The sequence below is a fragment of the Microcaecilia unicolor genome, chromosome 1, assembly GCF_901765095.1.
Source record: "Microcaecilia unicolor chromosome 1, aMicUni1.1, whole genome shotgun sequence".
Classification (NCBI taxonomy): domain Eukaryota; kingdom Metazoa; phylum Chordata; class Amphibia; order Gymnophiona; family Siphonopidae; genus Microcaecilia; species Microcaecilia unicolor.
Genome location: NC_044031.1, coordinates 141885252 through 141900152, shown reverse-complemented (window position 1 = coordinate 141900152; position 14901 = coordinate 141885252). Strand labels below are relative to the sequence as shown.

General features: G+C 43.2%; 1 protein-coding gene across 2 annotated transcripts in view; it reads left to right on the top strand.

The window, feature by feature from the left end:
- ICA1 (islet cell autoantigen 1) overlaps window positions 1–14901 on the top strand; it is a 216271-nt gene that overhangs the window by 71116 nt on the left and 130254 nt on the right. The window lies entirely within an intron of this gene.

Genomic DNA, 14901 nt, shown 5'->3' with positions numbered 1-14901 from the left:
AGTGTTGATGCCCCTGTATAAGTCATTGGTGAGGCCCCATCTGGAGTATTGTGTTCAGTTTTGGAGGCCGTATCTTGCTAAGGATGTAAAAAGAATCGAAGCGGTGCAAAGAAAAGCTACGAGAATGGTATGGGATTTGCGTAACAAGACGTATGAGGAGAGACTTGCTAACCTGAACATGTATACCCTGGAGGAAAGGAGAAACAGGGGTGATATGATACAAACGTTCAAATATTTGAAAGGTATTAATCCGCAAACGAACCTTTTCCGGAGATACGAAGGTGGTAGAATGAGAGGACATGAAATGAGATTGAAGGGGGGCAGACTCAAGAAAAATATCAGGAAGTATTTCTTCATGGAGAGAGTAGTGGATGCTTGGAATGCCCTCCCGCGGGAGGTGGTGGAGATGAAAACGGTAACGGAATTCAAACATGCGTGGGATAAACATAAAGGAATCCTGTTCAGAAGGAATGGATCCTCAGGAGCTTAACCGAGATTGGATAGCAGAACCGGCAGTGGGAGGCGGGGCTGGAGGTTGGGAGGCAGGGATAGTGCTGGGCAGACTTATACGGTCTGTGCCAGAGCCGGTGGTGGGAGGCGGGGATAGTGCTGGGCAGACTTATACGGTCTGTGCCCTGAAGAGCATAGGTACAAATCAAAGTAGGGTATATACAAAAAGTAGCACACATGAGTTGTCTTGTTGGGCAGACTGGATGGACCGTGCAGGTCTTTTTCTGCCGTCATCTTCTATGTTACTATGTTATTAGGATTTGAATGTGCTTGCGCAGTGTTCTGTAACACTGGACACCTAAATTCCATAGCGTGCAACCCAAAAGGAGACATGGCCAAGGAAGGTGTTCTTAAAATTTGAGCTTAGTGTTATAGAATACCAGGGATGCGTGCCCAATTTATGTGCCGGGATTTATACCAGGTGTCAGCAGGTGTAAGTCCACTTAGTGCCCAAAGTTGAGCATGGGAATTAGTGCTCTGCACTATTCAGTAAAAGGCACTCAACCCACAGCATACGTTATAAAATAGCACTGTGTGCCAATTTCTTTCTTGCACCGTTTACTGAATCTGGCCTAGTGAGTTGAACATAACCTTGGCAGACCCAAGTCCTATAAATCCTTTTAACACAATTTCTAATCATGTTTCAAGGAATATGCACATGTGAATCTTGAATATATGGTAACATACATAAAAAAGGATGAAATAATGCAAGTTTGAAACTAGTAGAACCAAGTAGAGCTGTACTGAATAGCATATTTTACTATTCATCTGAATATGAATGATGGGCATTGAGCTTTAACATAAATAAAAAAGAAGCAATTTAGCTCAGTAGAGCCCTGTATTATTCAAATTTACTCACTGTTTGGCCGAATACGAATAATGTATTCAGGGCCGAATCAAATCGAATGCAAATATTCGGAACAGCCCTAGCGCCAAGTATCAGACCTTCAACTGTAGCTACATATCTCATAAACATTCATTTGTGCCTTAAGTGATACAAATTAAACTATTATAGCTTGATGGCATTTTGTAACCACTAATCTAAGCATGAGATGAATGAATGATTTTTCAACAGTTTTATTTGTAAGGTATTAAAGTAATTGAATTATGAATATTTATGAAAACATGCAGATGATCAGTAGCTAAGGCTGAAGCCATGATAAGTGATGTTACTGCTCTTGAGTTTCATACTTTATGCTAAATCAACCTTTTTGTGTCTAAAAATATATACCAAAGGTCCATCAAGCCCAGCATCCTGTTTCCAACGGTGGCCAATCCAGGTCACAAATACCTGGCAAGTGGATTTTTTACATAACAAGATATAAATAAAGAGATTAAAGTTATAAATAAATAGTTACTTAATTCTCAATATTATTCCCTTATTTATTGGGATTTATTAACCATCTTTATGAAGAGATTCACCCAAGGTGGTGTACAGCAGGTACAATTTAACATAAAACAATTTTGTTAACAGCATAAAAACAGTAAAAATGACCAAATATAAACATAAATACAATAAATGAGGTAAACTTCAGAACGGCACATTAAAACTTAATAATAGGACTAGCACGAAACAGTATCTAAAATATACACATTTAACAGCAATAAAATTCAAATAACAGAGATATAGGGTTCCTTTTACAAAGCTGTTCTAGAGATTCTGGTGTGGCAAATGCTTTGATCAGTGTGCAGGGCATTACAGTAGTCTAGTTGTGATGTGATCATGGTATGGACCACTGTGATCAGACACAGCTTATCAATATATGAAGAGAGATTTCATAGCTGCAGCAGGTGTTAAGACATTTTTTAAAGGTTGTTTGAATTTCTGGGATCAGAGTGAGTGATGAGTCTAGCAGTATCCCAAGATTCCGATCTGTGATTTTAGGGGGAGTTTGTACCCATTTCTGAGTTGTGGTTAGACCAGCAGTCAGTTTACTCAAGGCTTTATGTAGATCTGGTTCAGTGGGTATGAGTAGTTGCACATCAGCATAGATATAGATTTTTAATATGCAGCCTTTCTCCCCTCTTCTCTTTCTTTTTCTTTATATGCAGCCTGTCTTTTCTGTTCTCTATATGTACAGCCTGTATCTCCACTCCATGGGTCTATTCTCTTTTTCTACCTTCCTCCTCCCACCCCTTGTTCTCCATCTCTGCTTTGATTACACAAACTTTGCAGTTGTTAACAGCTATTAGAACAGGCCGTCCCAAGACTTTCCCTCTGCCGTGTCCCTCCTGCACAGCAAAAGGAAGTTGCGTCAGAGCACCCCTTTCTCTGGCCAGTCCTGGGGTCCTTCCTTCTAATACCTGCCAGCAATTGTTAAGTTTGAAAAATTGTGGCATAGAAGAGAGAGACCTGAGGGGTGGAAGGAGGAAATTAAGGAGGCAAATTGCAATGCCTGTGATCTGGAGGGGATTCACGGACTCCCCGCAGCATACTTGGGGAGTAGCCACAGCACACTAGTTGAAAAGCACTGATCTAAGTTGTCTAACAGGCTGATAGGGAATTAACATTGGATGGAGTTACTAAGGTCTGCCTAAAGCTACTACTACTACTACTACTACTTAACATTTCTAAAGCGCTACTAGGGTTACGCAGTGCTGTACAATTTAACATGGAAGGACAGTCCCTGCTCAAGGAGCTTACAATCTAAGAGACAAATGTACAGTCAATCTGATAGGTCAGGCAGATTGGGGCAGTCTATATGTTCGAAAGATTAGGTTCCGAAAGCAGCATTGAAGAGGTGAGCTTTAAGCAAGGATTTGAAGATGGATAGGGAGGGGGCTTGGCGTAGGGGTTCAGGAAGATTGTTCCAGGCATAGGGTGAGGCAAGGTAAAATGGGCGGAGCCTGGAGTTGGCAGTGGTGGAGAAGGGTACTGAGAGGAGGGATTTGTCATGTGAGCGGAGGTTATGGGCAGGAACGTAGGGGGAGATGAGGGTAGAGAGGTAATGAGGAGCAGCAGAGTGAGTGCATTTGTAAGTAAGGAGGAGAAGCTTGAATTGTATGCGGTATCTGATCGGAAGCCAGTGAAGTGACCTGAGGAGAGGGGTGAAATGAGAATAACGGTTTTGGCGGAATATAAGACGTGCGGCAGAGTTCTGAACGGAATGAAGGGGGGATAGATGGCTGAGTGGGAGGCCGGTGAGGAGTAGGTTGCAGTAGTCGAGGCAAGAGGTAATGAGGGTGTGGACGAGGGTTCGGGTGGTGTGCTCAGTGAGGAAAGGGCAAATTTTGTTGATGTTGAAGAGGAAGAAGCTTGAGGTTTTGGCAGTCTGCTGGATATGCGCAGAGAAGGAGAGGGAGGAGTCGAAGATGACTCCGAGGTTGCGGGCAGAAGAGACGGGGAGGATGAGGGTGCCATCAACCGAGATAGAAAGTGGAGGAAGAGGAGAAGTGGGTTTAGGTGGAAAGATGAGGAGCTCGGTCTTGGACACGTTCAGCTTCAGGTGGTGGTTGGACATCCAGGCAGCAATGTCGGATAGGCAGGCCGATACCTTGGCCTGGGTCTCTGCTGTGATGTCTGGTGTGGAGAGATAGAGCTGGGTGTCATCAGCATAAAGATGATACTGGAAACCATGAGATGAGATTAGTGAGCCTAGAGAAGAGGTGTAGATAAAGAAGAGAAGGGGTCCAAGGACAGATCCCTGGGGAACTCCAACAGATAGCGGGATGGGAGTGGAGGAAGATCCATGAGAGTATACCCTGAAGGTGCGGTGGGAGAGATAGGAGGAGAACCAGGAGAGGACAGAGCCCTGGAACCCAAATGAGGCCAGAGTGGCAAGAAGTAAATCGTGATTGACAGTGTCAAAAGCGGCAGAAAGATCGAGGAGGATGAGGATGGAGTAGTGGCCTCTGGATTTGGCCAGGAGCAGGTCGTTGCAGACTTTAGCGAGTGCTGCTTGATGTGACAAAAGTAAAATTTTATACTTAATTCAAGCAGCAACTGGCAACCAATACTGTTTTCTGAGCAATGGAGTCACATGATCCCTTACCTTAGCAATATATAGCAATCTAGTAACTGTATTATCTTTATAAAAAGGAAGTCTTAACAATCTTTGACATGTGAGGACCAAATGAAAGCTTAGAATCCTAAATCACCTCTAACAATGTTAGTTTCTTCAACCAAAATTGGATGAGACTGAATCTGCGGATTAAATGGCAGAACTTGTTTATTTGATATCCATATTGTCTTGCATTTCTTTGGGTTAAAAAAAAAACAGATTGTTCTATAAGCCATTGATTAACCTAAGGCAATTTATATGCTAGATCAGTCTGAAACTGAGAGTTATAGGCATCACTAGCTACCACCAACTGGGTATCTTCAGCATAAAAATGAGCACTCAAACCCAAATTCTGAATCAGTAATGCTAATGATCATAAATAAAAAAAACATTAAATAAAATGGAGCCAACACAGACCCTTGTGGGACACCAAAAACAAATGGACGGTCCATTGAGGCCTGATAATTACCCTAAAAATTGTATTTGAAAAATATGACAGAAACCAATTCAAGGCAGTTCCTGAGAGCCTTGTCTCCCTCTAGCCTACTCAAAAGAAGCATATGGTCTAGCACCTCAAAAGCTGCCTTAAGATCCAGTTTTGTGTAGAAAAGGCAGAAGGCGAAGGGGGAATTCTGCATTACGCAGTAGCACAGAATTCCCCCAGGAGTAAAGGAAGCATCCATTTTTGTGCTTTTATTAAGAAAAAAAGGCTTTCTGAACCAGCCCCAGTAGCACACAAATGCCGACACGCACGTTTATACCTTCTCCTAATCAGATGTAAATTATATGCATTTATTCTTTGTAGGTACTTAACATCTCTCTATATAAAAGGCAACACCAACGTTCTATGAAGCCTCCAGCCGGAAGTGTGAAGGGGGCAAGATATCCGGTTTCCCTATGAGTGTCTGCCCCGCCCTCTCTGTAACACAGTCAGTGAAGGAAAACAGCAGAGCACGAAATCAAATCACTGGCTCTGTAACAGTGAAGGACTCAGAGGGGGGAGGGGAGAGAGGCCAGAGGGCAGGGACACACTCACTCCCATATGCACACAGAAGAAAACATTGCTAGCCCCCGTTTCATTTGCATCAGAAACGGGGCTTTTTTACTAGTAGTTTATAAAATATGCAATACATTGCAACTACTCCTGTTTACCCAAACTGTGCTTCGGTATAAGTACTTACCACCTTGTTGCCATGCACAGTTGTACATGCATAAATGGCTGCACAGTTTTACAAAAGGAATATTCTGTGTGCAAAACAGGCTTAACACATGAAAAGCCTGTTGTAAAATGCACAGTTTTTAATTGCCACAAAATTGTATTTTAATTTCTGCTGCTGGTACATAATGAGAGCAGTTCTATAACTGGGTGCATCTAATTAGGGGAAAGGGAATGGGACTTATGTACCACCTTTCTGTGGTTTTTCAACTACATTCAATGCGGTTTACATATTATATGCAGGTACTTATTTGTACCTGGGACAATGGAGGGTTAAGTGACTTGCCCAGAGTCACAAGGAGCTGCAGTGGGAATCGAACCCAGTTCCCCAGGATCAGAGTCCGCTGCACTAACCACTAGGCTACTCCTCCTCCTTAGGACTGAGGTATCTAGGTTTCGTTATGGAATATTAGCATAACTAGCCGTTGAGCCCGTTAAAACGGGCTATTGGGTCGCCACTGCCCTCTCCCCCCGAGTTCGCTGCCGGTACCCCCCCCCCCCCCCCCCTGAGTCACAGCCGCCGCCACCCCTGTGCCCGGCCCGTCTCTTCGCTATTCAGCTTACATCTCTGGAGCAGGCAGATCAGCTGAGCTCCCGTCGGCCTTCCTTCTCTGCCTGTGTCCCGCCCTCGTGTGACGTAACGTCGGCAAGGGCGGGACACAGGCAGGGAAGGAAGGCCAACGGCAGCTCAGCTGATCTGCCTGCTCCAGAGATGTAAGTTGAATAGCGAAGAGACGGGCCGGGTGGAGGGGTGGCGGCGGCGGCGACTCCGGGGGGGGGGAGCGGTGGCGACCTCGGCGGTTCCCTCCCCTTCGCACAGTTTCCCTCTCTGTCCCGCCCCCCCCCCCCCCCGTCATCACGTATTGATGCGGGGGTGGGACAGAGAGGGAAGTCTGCTGTGCATTTGCGAGTGAGTACGGTCACTCGCCGTTTATATGTTTGATGGGCTATCAACGTGCCTAACGGGTGCTCATCCAATGTCAGCCACGGAGTGAATGCACATATATGCACATTAATGCACATATGGAGGAGTGGCCTAGTGCTTAGAGCACCGGTCTTGCAATCCAGAGGTGGCCAGTTCAAATCTCACTGCTGTTCCTTGTGATCTTGGGCAAGTCACTTAACCCTCCATTGCCTCAGGTACAAACTTAGATTGTGAGCCCTCCTGGGACAGAAAACTATCCAGAGTACCTGAATGTAACTTACCTTGAGCTACTACTGAAAAAAGTGTGAGCAAAATCTAAATAAATATAAATGAGTTCTGTCTGTCCTGCCTATGTTCAACCTCTGTGTATGCTTCCCCTTGCAAATACATGCTATGTACTTTAAGTTAAGTGGGTATTTGCAAATGAATGCTTAGGTGCCATACTTGCATTTACTTGTGAAATGTGCAGATATGTGTGTAAATGCTAGTGTTCTAAATATGTGTAATATGCATGTAAATATGAGCACATAGGTTATAGACTTGCTCTTAATGTGTGTCTTATTTTGTACAATTTGGCTATAATGTATGTTGAAAAGTTGGTAGACATGTTTGTAGTGTTTATTTTTCAGAGTGACTTACTTTACTAGGGAGTGAGGAAACCTGTTTTCTAGGGACATGGTTTGTTTGTTAGACACTTTTTGTTATAGCCAACTATTTTCACATGGTTTCCTTATGCAGAGTCGGGACACAGACTTTAAGAATTATTGACAACCTGTTTACGGTCCCTTCACTTCCACTTGTGAAAACTGGGGGAGGATGGGGTGGAACTGCTGCAGGGACTATGGCCTGGTTCGTACACCAGCTGATGTTATAAAGCATGGGAGGCCTATTGCAGGTTCTGTTTATCATTTTGATAGATATCAGCACACTATTCATTTGAATTGCATAAATATGAGTGTTGATTAACTTAAATCCTGTGGTAATACAGGCATTAGCTATTAAACCTGACTGCAAAGAAGTGCACATAAAAACAAAGGCTTAACATCTGGGGATTTAATGCATGGTCTGAGGAGTAAAAAAAAAAAAAAAAGGTATCCCACTTTTCTGTGCATAGCCCTGGTAAGAGCTTTGTTCCGCCAGCTTGAACTACCCATAACTCTTTTTTTTTTTTTTCCTTCTATCGAAGGGGATAAAAAGATCACCTTGTTCCGTTGAACATGCCTAAGAAATATTTCCTTGAGATATCAGGTGTTCCAGCTGAGGGCTTTCCGTCCATTGGTAGAGCCCAATATCTGTCCGGTATCACAAGAAGGTCCACCGATAAACTTCAATCTGAGCTGAATCTCATTGAGTTTCTGGAAAGCTCTTTGGAAGTTATAACTGAACGAACTACACTCCCCTTTTACTAAGCTGCGGCAAAAAGTGGCCTGTGGCAGTGCGAGCACATCTTTTGGACGCGTGCCGGGCCAGTTTTTACCGCGTCCTGGTAAAAGTGCCTTTTTTAAGGTGCCGGAAAATGGACATGCGGCAGAATAAAAACCAGTGTGCATCCATTTTCGGCTTGAGACCTTACTGCTACCCACTGACTTAGCGGTAAGGTTTCATGCGCTACCCAGGCTATAGGCATGCAGTGCGCACCCACTGCTGTTTACTACCGGGTAAGCGCCACATGATAGAAACTAGAAAATATTTTCTACTGCCTGCTTTTCGGCACGTGCCAAATTCAGAATTACCGCCTGGGGCACACGGTAGCTGGACACTAATGCTGACTTGGCACGTGCCTGATGCATGTAAACCCTTACACGCCTTTGTAAAAGGGCACCTTAATGACGTTTGCTCTGGAACCAGATAGAAATAATATATTTTGGCATTATTTCATCATATAAAGTGGCATTTTTGGGCTCTACAATACAGATTTTCCCTGATTTAGCTAGAGACATTCAGAAGAGAAGAGAATTCTTGACTTTCAGGCCCAGTTAGAATTCTCTCCTTGGGTGGTTCTTTTGTAGATGTTTGGTGTCTCTAAATGCAGTTAATTATGTGTTCTTTGTTCCTGAAAGCTGCTAGAATTTGTTAAAAAAAAGGAAATGAATGCACTTGCTTAATAAAATATGCTGTTAGATTGGCTGTGTTTGTTGACCTTTCTGTCTGTTTAATTAGTCATGGATTAATTATATTGTTTTTTTCTCGTTTTTATATTATTTCCTTGTATCTTGGCCTAGTGATTTGTGGACTAATCTAGAGGGTATTTTTCCTTTCTTTTCTTTTCATTTTTACTGATGTGAGTGCTTTATACATTCTTTGAATGTAAACTGTATAATTCATATAAATTTTTTAAAAAGGATCGCCTTATGAGTAAAATGTGGAAAAAAATGACAGGGGGATGAAGGGCTGAGGTGATTGAGTTGCCAATTAAAAGGTTAAGGGGGAGGTGCCACAGCTGTGAAACAGTGGGCAAAATGCATGATTGTAGAAATGTATATGATATCATACCAGTAATATCTCCGTATCCTGCTAGACTAGTGCATATAGATAGTTATGTTGTCCTACTAGCAAATGAAGGCAGAGCCACCAGCATTTCCAGTGACGACATTACAATTTAAAAAATGATGCAGCCCTAGAACTTGGCAGTATTCTTTGCGTCCAGCAGATGGTTGCAGTCTGGATTATTATAGCAGTGTTCTCTTTTATGTAGGTCTGTCTTCCATGTCCACAGTTTGTGGACTGTGGCTTTAGATCAGATTTCCTTTAGGCCTTGGGAAGCCCTCAGGGAATCAATTTGCAGACCATTTTCTGATTGAGTGGAAAGAGTCCCTGTGATTCCAGGCCCAGGCCTAGGGGTTTTGGCACAGGGGTTTCAAGGTATCTGGCAGTAGCCTCATGGGGCCCCCTGCTGGAGGGGGAGGGTTAAGTAGTTTCAGGATCACGGCTTTGATCCACTCTCCTCCCGCCCACCTATGGTTTTCTCTTTGACTCCTGTGCTTTGCATCTGTAGGAATAAACCTTTTAAAAAAAGCCAGCAGAGAAACCCTCAAGCAGTAACCCAAGAACAGAGGAATCCCAGGAAAGCTCCATTTTGGTGGGGCCTGGATTGACCACTGTTGGAGGCTGGATACTAGGCTAGATGGACCATCGGTCTGACTTAGTATGGTTACTCTTATGTTCTAGTGTAAGATGTACTTGATGGCATGGGACAGGGGGGTAAGCCCCATCATGGTAAAACGTGGCAGGAGACGGCAGGCTTTCTGAGCTGGGGTATGTGGGACCAGGGGAGTTAGAATTGAGTCCAACCACCTTCCAGATGGTAGGGGAAGATGGAGTCTCCCTGTATTCAACTTAATGTAATGATAATACATCAGTTATTCAGTCCCAGAAAGGAACTTGACTTCATCCATGGCCACAGGGAGGGTCTTCCCTTTGCCTTTTTCCATTTCCTCTGTTTGGACATGTCTTCTGCAGTACTACGGGTCACCCATCTTCCATGATTCTGGTCACACATGACTCAACTCATAGGCCGTCTGTAGGAAGGAGCTGCTTCTGCAGGGATACCTCCTCTTGTATGATCCAGAGCCCTTCTGACTTACAACATACATAAGAACATAAGAGTAGCCATACTGGGTCAGACCAATGGTCCATCTAGCCCAGTATCCTGATTTCCAAACAGTGGCCAAACAAGGTTACAAGTACCTGGCAGAAACCGAAATCATGGCTACACTCCATAATACAGATATCAGGGCAAGCAGTTGCTTCCCATGTCTGTCTCAATAGCAGACTATATAATTTTCCTTCAGGAATTTATCCAAACCTTTTTAAACCCAGATACGCTAACCGCTGTTACCACATCCTCCGGCAAAGAGATCCAGAGCTTAACTATTCATTGAGTGAAAAAATATTTCCTCCTATTTGTTTGAAAAGTATTTCCATGTAACTTTCTCGAGTGTCCCCTAGTCTTTGTACTTTTGGAACGAGTAAAAAATCGATTTACTTCTACTTGTTCTATACCACTCGGGATTTTGTAGTCCTCAGTCATATCTCCCCTCATCTGTCTCTTTTCCAAGCTGAAGAGCTCTAACCTCTTTAGCCTTTCCTCATATGAGAGGAGTTCCATTCCCTTTATCATTTTGGTCGCTCTTCTTTGAACCTTTTTTAATTCTGCTATATATCTTTTGAGATATGGCAACCAGAACTGAACGCAGTACTTAAGGTGTGGAAGCACCGTGGAGCGATACAAAGGCATTTTAGTATTTTTGGTCTTATTCACCATCCCTTTCCTAATAATTCCTAGCATCTTGTTTGATTTTTTTGGCTGCCGCCGCACACTAAGCATCACCCAGATCTTTTTCTTGAGCACTGACCCCCCTCCCCTCCCCCAAGGTGGAACCTAACATCAGGTAACTATGATTCGGATTATTCTTTCCAAAGGGATCCTCAGGAGCTTAGCCTAGAATGGGTGGCAGAGCTAGTGGTTGGGAGGCGGGGCTAGTGCTGGGCAGACTTATACGGTCTGTGCCGGGGCTGGTGGTTGGGCGGCAGGGATAGTGCTTGACAGACTTATAGGGTCTGTGCCAGAGCTGGTGGTTGGGAGGCGGGGTTGGTGGTTGGGAGGTGGGGATAGGGCTGGCCAGACTTATATGGTCTGTGCACTGAAGAGGACAGTACAAATAAAAAAGTAGCACATATGAATTTATCTTCTTCGGCAGACTGGATGGACCGTGCAGGTCGTTTTCTGCCGTCATCTACTATGTTTACTATGTATGTTTACCTTTCATTTGTCCACATTAAATTTAATCTGCCATTTGGATGCCCAGGCTTTCAATTTCCCATGGTCGTCTTGCAATATTTCACAGTCCGCCCGTTTGCAGATGTTAAAAACCTTGAATAGTTTTGTATCATCTGCAAATTTGATTACCTCACTCATTCCGATTTCCATATCATTTATAAATATGTTAAATAGTACCAGTCCCAGTACAGATCCCTATGGCACTCCACTGTTCACCCTGCTCCATTGAGAGAAATGACCATTTAACCTTACCCTCTGTTTTCTGTCCAATAACCAATTCCTAATCCACACCAGAACCTTGCCTCCTATCCGATCTCTAATTTTCTCAGGAGTCTCTCATGAGGAACTTCATCAAAAGCTTTCTGAGAATCTGGTTTGGTTTGGTTTGATGATAGTATTCCTGCCAGATCTCTATCTTTGGCCTCAGGGGAGATTCTAAATATTGAAAATCACTCAAGGATGCTTGGGATAATTTTAGACTCTAAATTATCTTTTGACAAGCAGATTAGCGCCTTGAGTAGGAAATTTTTCTTCAAGCTTAGACATTTACAAGTTATTAGATCTTCATTACAATTTGATGGTTTCAGGACATTAGCTCAGGCAATCCTATTACCACAGTTGGGATTGCTGTAACTCCTTGTGTTGCCAAATTTCTAGCAATCTCTAAATTGACTGCAGCTATTGCAGAACACTGCAGCCAGAGTGGTCTGTGGGTTAGGTTATTTTGATAAAATATTGCCTTCTATTAGAGAACTCCATTGGCTGTTTATACATCAGCGTGTTAAGTTTAAAGTTGCTTGTTTGATTTATAAATCAGTCTATGCTCAGTACTTGTGGAATTGCTAGAGATCCCTTCTTCTGGAAGAAATGTATGTTTTCTTCGTACTTTGAACTGGGCTATCCTTCTTTGAAGAATGTAAGGTTAATGTTTGTCTGTGAGGGTTCTTTTCCTTTTTTATGGATCACAGATTTCAAATGAATTACCTATATCATTGAAAGGTTTATCACCTTACTTATCTATTAGAAAGGGATTCAAGACTTATCTTTTTAGTAGATAATGATGGTTCGCTCTATTATAAATATGTATTTTATACTGTAATTCTTCCAATATTTTGAGAGCTTCTTTAACGGTTAACTGCTGTGAATCCTTTGTGGGACTACGGTAGGTATATTAGACTTAAATAGAATAGAATAGAATTATGGCCTGGCCCTTAAGAAGGAATATTTGTAGTGCCAGGGATATTCGCCGGTGGTAATGGTGGTGCTACTGAAGGCTTGTAATGTGTCCAAATCCCTTGGCTTATACTCAAGACTGGTATTGCTTTGAATGCAGGTGGTGAGATCATCAGTTATCGCCTTGGCAGGTGCTTGTGCTGTTAATGGTGGTGTTCTTGTAGAGTACCCTTGCCCAAGGCTTATCCTTCCTTAAGATATGCATAGCTGTGCTATCCTGTTATGGACTTAGATGAATCAAAGGTGTGCCATAGGTGGCACATCTGGCTATTTCCCAGTTTCTGTTAGGGATTGGGCTGAAGGATCTTAGTCTGGTTCTGTGTTCCTTAAGGGCCTGAGCATGAGCCCTTTTATTTATTTATTGCATTTGTATCCCACATTTTCCCACCTATTTGCAGGCTCAATGTGTCTTACAGAGTTTGGTTATGACATAATCATTCCATGATATCTCTTACAATTAGTAATGTTCAAAGATTAGGTAAGGGAAGAGAGAAGGAAGGTGTTAGGCAGGGTAGAAGGTGGACTGTAATAACTGTGTGGATTGGAGAGGTAGTTTTGTAAGGCTATGGGTTATCTTTGTAGGCCTTGTGGAAGAGGTGTGTCTTCAGGGATTTGCGGAAGTTAGTCAATAGCTTTCAGGGCTGTAGGTAGTGCATTCCACAACTGCGTGCTCATGTAAGAGAAGGTGGTGGCGTGTATCAGCTTGTATTTTAGTCCTTTACAGCTGGGGAAGTTGCAGATTGAGAAATTGGCAGGATGATCTTATGGCGTTTCTGGGAGGCAAATCCACAAGGTTTAGCATGTAGATTGGGGCGTCTGCGTGAATGATTTTTGTACTATCGTGCAGATCTTGAACGTAACACATTCCTTGAGAGGGAGCAAGCATCCCTAAAACACCTCTGATGATTGTCTTCCTGGTGGCTAATTTTCAGCTAAACACTTTTCAGAGTTGTAGGTTTCTTCATGCAGCTATCCCTGTCTGTCCATTGTGGCAAAATATCTATCCCATTATTTTTATCAAAAGTCATTTCTCCTTTCTTGTAAATTAAGTGATTGCCTTGTGTGCCTTTCTCAAAGAGCAGCATAAACTGGATGTTTCAGGGCTTTGCTTCCTTAGTGAAGGTCACAAATTTGTTTTCTAAGGCAGACTAGCCTTTCGTGTCATGGGCCAGTCCACAGAAGTGAGTGGCAGCTTCCAAAGATTCTCTGTCTACTTGGGTCAATGAAGTATTTTGTTTGGCATAGCCAGCATTAGATTTTTTTTTTTTGGGGGGGGGGGGTGGACTAGGGGAGACAAGTCCCTCAAGACCCCCCCCATGTGTTTATATAATGTATGATAGCTTATATGGTTATTAAGCCAGTTGCCTAGTGTTTCTGTGTGTGCACGGTTCCCAAGCACTTAAATCTTTTTGAAATCTGTGGCATCACACGCATACTTCCTGGAAGTGTTGCAATGTGTGGGCCTTGAGCCAGGTTCCAAAATTTTCTTCATCAGTGCTACCTTGTGACATGAATAATCACAGAATGGTGGTGGTGGCAGCATTATGTTGTGAGGGTGCTTTACCGCAGTAGGGATAATGGAGTTTGTGAACATTGAAAGAAAGATAGATGATGTGAAGGACAGGCAGATCCTGGAGGGAAACCTATTTACAGTGGGGGAAATAAGTATTTGATCCCTTGCTGATTTTGTAAGTTTGCCCACTGACAAAGACATGAGCAGCCCATAATTGAAGGGTAGGTTATTGGTAACAGTGAGAGATAGCACATCACAAATTAAATCCGGAAAATCACATTGTGGAAAGTATATGAATTTATTTGCATTCTGCAGAGGGAAATAAGTATTTAATCCCTCTGGCAAACAAGACCTAATACTTGGTGGCAAAACCCTTGTTGGCAAGCACAGCGGTCAGACGTCTTCTGTAGTTGATGATGAGGTTTGCACACATGTCAGGAGGAATTTTGGTCCACTCCTCTTTGCAGATCATCTCTAAATCATTAAGAGTTCTGGGCTGTCGCTTGGCAACTCGCAGCTTCAGCTCCCTCCATAAGTTTTCAATGGGATTAAGGTCTGGTGACTGGCTAGGCCACTCCATGACCCTAATGTGCTTCTTCCTGAGCCACTCCTTTGTTGCCTTGGCTGTATGTTTTGGGTCATTGTCGTGCTGGAAGACCCAGCCACGACCCATTTTTAAGGCCCTGGCGGAGGGAAGGAGGTTGTCACTCAGAATTGTACGGT